The sequence below is a fragment of the Eptatretus burgeri genome, chromosome 14, assembly GCF_056783735.1.
Source record: "Eptatretus burgeri isolate ZD-2024b chromosome 14, Ebu_testis_v1, whole genome shotgun sequence".
NCBI lineage: Eukaryota > Metazoa > Chordata > Myxini > Myxiniformes > Myxinidae > Eptatretus > Eptatretus burgeri.
The window spans coordinates 11,258,922-11,267,063 of NC_140974.1; the positions used below are offsets into that span (position 1 = coordinate 11,258,922).

The 8,142-nt window shown below is 41.7% G+C and overlaps 1 long non-coding RNA gene across 1 annotated transcript in view; it reads right to left on the reverse strand.

Annotated features, from left to right (window-relative positions):
• The window catches only part of LOC147012649 (uncharacterized), a 40,996-nt gene that overhangs the window by 31,860 nt on the left and 994 nt on the right, over positions 1-8,142 (reverse strand). Inside the window, exon 2 of the long non-coding RNA XR_015051413.1 lies at positions 2,696-2,831. This is a non-coding gene — a long non-coding RNA (uncharacterized LOC147012649). The remainder of the gene's footprint in view (positions 1-2,695; positions 2,832-8,142) is intronic.

Below are 8,142 nucleotides of genomic sequence, written 5' to 3' on the forward strand. Positions count from 1 at the left end.
TCAAAGTGAAGTGTGCAATCATTTGACTACATTTTCTGAGTTTGTCATTATCACGATTATCAGTTCCCTTTTCAAAATAGAGTAAAGTATGTAATCTATAATGCAATTTTTGTTGATTCCAAACCCATTGAATATGATGAATATCATTTGACTCTTGTTCTCCAGGCAATAATGGGTACTTTTCAGCGAAAAGTTTCAGGAGAGCAGCAATTTACAAATCAAATAATGCCTTTTTTACCGAAAATACTGGCTCATAATATTTGAATACGCCTTTTCATGGTCAATTTACTGAATTTTACACTTTCCTGAAATCTACCACCAATACAATAAGAAAATAAGAGCATATAGCCAATTTCGCTAAAGTAGAATGGCGGCCATTTTGGAAAATGGTCGCCGAAGCTGACCAAGGCACAATCTCGGGTGGTTCTATATCTAGAATTGATCAGAATACATTATTCTACATGTGTACCAATTTTGGTGCTTTTATGCAAATTTTAACAATTGATCTGAAATATCAGACTACGCTGCTGGACTATATCTGCTCAAATCATTTCAACTGTCGCTCTGGTCATTTTACACAAAAGGGAAAACTTATAGGGAGGGCATGGTGATGGTGAATATGATGCTTTGACTTCGTATTGCAGTAATTACCGACATGGCAGCCATCATAAAGATATTGTGGGTGGAGTCAGGAGAATTGTCTAACCAATGGGTAAAACCTGGACACCCAGCTGCTTTTCTCGTATAGACTATCTTTCCATCTCTTTAGATATCCCTCTTTCCCACTATGTTGACATTTCCACTTTATGCTGTACAACCTCTCAGTTGTGACAAGGTGAAGCAAAATCTCTATCTGGTGACTTCTCGAAGATTAGTACTGTACTCAGTTTCCCACATGGAACATGTTCAACCCAGACAAGTCTTGTGTTCTAAAATACAACTGGGAGTACTGTTGTATCCTATAATACTCCAAGAATGAGGAATTCAATATTCTCCAACGGTTTTATTCAACCAAACATCGGAACGCACGTTCCGTATCAATCCTTTGCACTGCACACCCCCTGACCTCTCACCCGGAACTCCTTCTCTCCTCATCGCCCACTCTAGCGTCCAGTCTATGCACAGCACCACAAGTACCCACTTCTATTGTTCTGTCTAGTTGCTGGAGCTTCAATATCAGCCATGACCTGTTCTGTTCAGACCAATTTCAACTCTGGCCTCAAGATGCAGATGCCATCTCGGTATCCTCTTCAGGATTAAGTCATTCTTTGGTGCATTTGTACTCCTCACAACTGTTGTGTTTCGCTCTCTGCTTTGGGCAAGAGCCCCTCCCTTCTTGACACTGTTGAGCCCAAATATCTAAAAAAATAACCAGCATATCCAAAGACTTTGCCAAGGCACACTCTTCTCCCACAGTTGGTTAATTGTGGGACTCCATTTTTTTTTACCTCTGCCACCGAAGTTGAAGGAGGTTATGTTTTCACCCCTTTCTGTCTGTTTGTTTGTGTACAGGATATCTCAAAAAGTTGTGTATGGATCCGGATGAAATTTTGTGGACAGGTTGGGTGTGTGACGAGGATGAACTGATTCGATTTTGGTGAAGCTTCAGATCTGACTATGCGAATTTTTAAAGTGATTCTTCACCATTGAAAGATAGGGCTAAAAATAGCACGGTATCTCAAAAAGTTGAGGACTGATTCGGACGAAACTTGGTGGACAGGCTGGGTGTGTGACAAGGACGAATTGATTCCATTTTGGTGAAGATCCGTATCCGGATCTGGATACGATAATTATTTAATTTTGCAAAGTGATTCTATCGCATTGAGAGATTGGGCCAAAAACGATATAGTTCTGTATAGCATGATATTTCAAAAACGTATTTGGCCTGATATGTTCTCGTGGATCAGGTATTACATGGCAGACGTATGCGCTCCACCGAATGCCCTTCTAGTGTTTTTTTCTGCCTTTATATTGGTCTTCACCACCAGATTTTTACATCCCTGCAAGGTAAAACGTGCTCAACATCCAATTTACTTCTTGTTTCCTGACCTAAATCCAAAGTATTAGCTCACCTCCACTCCTTCCTCGCTCTTATGCTCTCATCTGTGGAACCATCTTCCAACTGCTTTTCAATTCTGTTCTTCCTTTCATTCTTTAAAGGTAGGAGGTCACCATCATGTTAAATCACATCAGATACATACTTGTTCACATTTATACTCTCCTTCTGTCAATCCCTCACCTGCTTGCTTGCTGTCAGTCGAGACACCCCTTAGTCCTTTATCATTCAACTCTTCCGCATGAACCAAGACATTTTTATTAGCATACGAATAAAGGAGTTTGCTTAATTCACAGTTTCATGTGAGAATAGATTTGATTTTGAGTGCTATATAAACTTAAAAGGAAAACTTTTTATATCAGCATGGACAGACAAAGACTGCAGTGTGTACACAGACATGCCCACGCAAAACCACTCTTCATGGGGGAAAGCTCTCTACACTCCGCATGAAAATCCCTGCATGAAGCATATTCCCATTGCTGCTCCGGAAAGCTCAGCTTACGACCACTGGCCCACACAGCACATTTAGTCCTCCTTGTACAGCCTGTTGGCACTTTTAGTCTAGGCTGTATCTCCATGCAGCATTTTCAGTCCAGAAGGACAGAATTACTGTCTATGTACACAATGGTTAGTACTCACGGCTAGGTCTGCATCACATTCCTTGGGGAGACTGAGCCAACCCCATTGGGACAGATCCAAACATTATCCCTTGTGCACACACTTTTCTTGTGAACTTCCTTCTGCTGGAGGATCAATATTTCATGCTTCAGAGCTTCTAGAGCAGAGATACAAAGAGAGCAGTTTCCTGAAACGAATACTCACAAAAATAGACAAGTTGAACCAGCATACAAGATATTTGCAACAAGCCCTTCTGTCGAAAATATTGCACCACTTGCAAGGGCTACCTGAGGAAGGGGGTCGGGGGGGGGGGAGTAAACCCGGCACTTCCCTGCTGGGTGTGCTTTTCCTGACTGTGGTTTCAGGATGTGTTGGACATTGAAAAGTTATGGAGTTATTGGCCTCGTGATGGTTACCTTCTGCCTGCGGGCTGGCGGCAGCACTACCTGAGCTCACATCCCAATATACACTTTATAGCGGCCTTTGGTGGCCTCAAAAGGGATGTCAAGGCCAATGTTAGGTTGCTTAAATCCTTGCCCAGATTCTGAAGTACCAACACCAAAAAGTTGGGGCCTCTTGGTGCTACAGTTTGGCCATGAAAGAATAACGCACAAACAAACAAACATACAAACACTTGAGAATATTTATAAGATGAATCATCATTCATGCATATGCAACACATGACTGCTGGGTGCATCATTCCTGGAGACACTGCTTTGCCACTGAAGCAGTCACTTCCTCCTTGAGATCAGGGCAGAGAATAAATATAATTTCGTCATGGTGCTGGTACCAAATAGTGTGACTCATTTGGGGAGCCACTGTGGGATAGTTGAGCACGAATGATCCGTAAACTATGATTAATGAATTTTACAATTCATACGCAGAGGTAAATCGAGGGAACGGGAGGAAGGAGGTCAAGACCCAGTGCCCCTCTTTTGTCAGGGAAAAGTATTCTTAAACGTTAATACATTAACAAAAATTTTTTAAATTGAAATGTTAAAATTTCATTTTAAACCAGCATGAGTCGGAGACCATGTTTAATAAAACACATAAATCAAGTTTTCTTAATCGATACAACATGTTTGGAGACATCACCAAGGGTCACGACACACACATTGATGCTTCACCCTGCCTGTGAAACACCAGGATGACAGTTTATAGCTGCTTCAAGATTCAAACCCAGGCGAGATAATTCAAATGCAAGTATCTGTTCTCCGAGCAGCGGGTGATATGTACTATATATATATATATATATATATATATATATATATATATATATATATATATATATATATATATATATATATATATATGTATAAATATATATATATATATATATGTATATATATATATCTTCTTCTTCTTCTTTCGGCTGCTCCCGTTAGGGGTCGCCACAGCGGATCATCCGTATGATCCGCATAGTTATTTGGCACGGGTTTTACGCCGGATGCCCTTCCTGACGCAACCCTGTTCGCCTCTTACGACACAGGGATATGGTACACCTATTTTAACCGGGGTATACACCGGCCCAGTACACTGGTACTCACTTCGCCGACCTCGGAAGGATGACAGGCTGAGTCAACCCCCTGGTGTATTAATTCAGTGGCCCAACGGGGCTTGAACTCAGGACCTTTTGGATCCCAAGCCGCTGCCCTAACCACTGCGCCAACACCAGGCTTTCTGTTATATATATATATATATATATATATATATATATATATATATATATATATATATATATATATATATATATATATATATATATATATATATATATATATATATATTTATTTATCACAATAATAACAAGATTTTTACATTTCAAATATTAAGTCCGCTTTTTAATTGTTTTTCAACTGCAAAAGCATAAATTGCATATTTTAACATTAGTGTACTCATTTGCTTCACCACACGCGCTGTATTGAAGGATTTCACTTGTTAAAGATGAATTAAAGCAACAGAATATGGGTATTGTAACCTGAGTCATGTTACAGTTTGATTGGCAAATTTTTATTTTACTGAACGTTTCTTTTGTCACAGTTATTTTGAGTGTGGTGACTCAGAATGTGAACTTTGGTGTCTCTTTTATGTTTTCATGATGTTCTGTCTCCCTATTTGGGTTTTCTGGCATCTACCCTATCTGATGAAATAATGGATTCGTACATAACGCTTCGTGTCCACTGCATCGAGGAAAATAAGGAGTCCAGTGTTGATAATGTTTCTTCTGATTTTTATTCCAAATCTCCCTTAATTTCTTGAAAATATGACAGAGCCTAACGGCAGAAAAATATAGGTCAAAATTGTGATCAGAAAAATAAAATTCCGACCGCAAGTAATCCCGTCTTGATTTTCGTGTCAGTCCCGTTATGTACGAATCATCATCTCTCGTAGGACGCAAATAACGCTAGCATTAGAAAACCTTGCCGTCTTGCAAACTTCCCCGATTGATAGATATAATAGGCACTTGCAAGCGTGTCAACACATTTCCATTCGCCGTCGAGCGCAGTGTTTGTCTTCGTGTCCGTGTCTTTGCGAGATCCGTAACGTACGAATCCAGCGTGAGGACGCCGAACCGAACGAGGTGACTCGCATTTGTCTGATAATTCTTCATTTTAACCAACGCTAGAATTTTTTTGGTGCTTCGTGATGATCCGAGAGGTAAGAATTATGTTTTCTTTTCATGTTTAAAGTGATTATTTTCAAAAGTTCGAAAGAAATAGATTCGATTTTTACGTTATTTTTCGCTTACAAGTGTGGCTTTCTTTGCTTCTGAACTCGTCTGTGTTTTCTTCGTAATTTATAACATCGGACTCTCTCAAAATATGTCGTTTTTTAATTTTTCTTGTCACACATTGAGCTTGTTTAAAAAGGCAGAGTAAAAATTATCTGTTTCTTATCCTAAAATATCATATTTACGTTGTTTTTTTCATCTGATTCCGTACATAACGCTGACGCCAACCTCAAAATTCGAACGTGTATTTACAGTGTTGTATATGTTCAGTGGTACTTTAAAACCGGATGTGCTGCAGGTCTAAAAATTTAGATTTAGCTATTTCAATACATGCAGAATAACATAATGGGTTGCATTTCATGTTTCCCTAAACTTTTTTTTTGACCTTTGTGTAACAGTATGTGTACCCACTTTGTGAGCCATGTACATATATATATATATATATATATATATAAATACATACATACATACACACACACACACACACACACACACACACACACACACACACACACACACACACACACACACACACACACGCCGGAAGGCAACATGGCTGGTCGCTACATAATTGCATACTAGTCATAGTTTTTGACGGATCGGGCTGAAAATTTTTGAGAAAGAGGGTGATTATAGTGCGCATAAAAGCCTGGAAGCCGATTTTTGATTTTCGAAAAAATAAATTCTTTAGGATTCTTCAAAAATTTCAAAGTCCCGTTGCTAGGCAACGGTGGTGTGCATAGCAACGGTGCTCAAAAGCATACATCTACATCCTGGTATGAACCTTCCTGTCAAGTTTCATCAAAATCGGTTGACTCCTCTGGCCTCCAGAGCTGTCCATTACATACAAACAAGCCGGTAGGCAACATGGGTGGTCGCTTCATAATTGCATACTAGTCATACAGTTTTTGACGGATCAGGCTGAATTTTTTTGACAAAGAGGTTGATTATAGTGCGCATAAAAGTCTGGAAGCCGATTTTTGATTTTCAAAAAAAAAATTTTTTTAGGATCTTTCAAAAATTTCAGAGTCCCGTTGCTCGGCAACGGTGGTGTCCATAGCAACGCTGCTCAAAAGCATAGAACTAGATCCTGGTATGAACCTACCTGTCAAATTTCATCAAAATCAGTTGACTCCTCTGGCCTCCAGAGCTGTCCATTACAGACAAACACGCAAACATATATACAGACAGATGGAAATAGTGAAAATAAGGGTACTCGTGCGACCGCCCAACAACAAACATACAAACATACAAACATACAGACAGACGGAAAATGTGAAAATAAGGGTACTCCAGCGACCACCCAACATACAAACATACAGACAGATGGAAAAACTGAGAATAAGAGGACTCTTGCGACCACCCAATATATTGTTGTAGATTTCCCGCTCGTCGGCGTGCGAACAACTGCGTCTAACCAATAGCGGTCGCTTCGCCCACCGAACGGACAATCCAGTCGTGGCTTTCCGGATCAATGCCAGAAACCAGCCACGGGTGCGTTTTCAACCACACCACAACCTTGTCCGCACTCTACCCGCGCTACAGCGTTCGATTGTCAAATCTTCGATTTACCTAATTATTCGCGCGGGTAGGTTACCGAGGGATTGTACCTCAAAGGGGACCGCTTGGAAACGAGCCGCTTAAGCAGCTCGCTTCCTTTTGGGATAACCGAGCAGGGTATTATCGCGCAGTCCCGTCGGATCCGATCACTTTACCGGCTATTTAAAAACCAACTATAATCCGAGTGCAAGATGGGGCAGTTCAATGAGGGAATTGACGCAACGAACAGGTTTACATTCACACAAGGACATTTATTATTATAAAGCACATATGCAATTAAACAAGGCAAACATGTATGCAATTATACAAGCAACAAAATCATGACAAAAGAACTACAACCGTCTACTTATTATGTACAATCACTTGCACTTAACAGCAGTTCCTACTTATTAGACGGGCCCACGGACACACGTACGCACACACACACACCCAAGAAATGGTGGCAGAGGCCTTTAATAACAGGCTCCAGCTTGGAGGACAGGTGAGCTGAAACCCAGAACCTCTATCAAACCTCTCCACCTCGTGTGGTCTTCAAGTTGTTCGGACCCGGGCTCCAGCGAGAGTGAGCTGGATCCAATCGCCGTGAGCTGCGATCCTTCCCGAACTTCCACGAATCCTCCTGCGCTTCTCAACACGTGCTGGTGAGACGAGGCGCCGATCCTTCCCGTCGCTGCGTGGCTTCCCCGAGGAACCACCTCCAAGAAGAGGTCGATGAGTCGCACCAAGCCGGGAACCAAAATGGAGAACAAAGAGCTCCACAAACCAAGAAGAAGAAGCCACCATTCGCAGCTCGAGCCGAGCGACCGGCTTAACTTTCTTCCAAACAGGGCAGCTTGAAGCAAAAAGCTCTCCTGAGCCAAGCAGATGCCGAAGCTCACGGAACCATCAAAGCAAAAAGCCTCCTCCCGAGCCAGGCCTCAGCCGAAGCTCACTGAGCCAGCCGAAGCAAAAAGCTTCCAAAGGCCTCAACCCTAACCCAAGCCAAACAGGACCCGAAGGTCTGCTGAACGGCTACTCTCTACTCCCTTCTCCAACTCTACCCACGAACAAAAGAAAAGATCTCCTCTTATCCTTCTCCCGCCCTTCCCCCGCTCCTGGCGTGACTCATGACTCGTGCCTTCGTGCTCCATCCCCCGCTCAGCCACGGGTGGGAGGGAGTTTGTTGACATCATGAGTC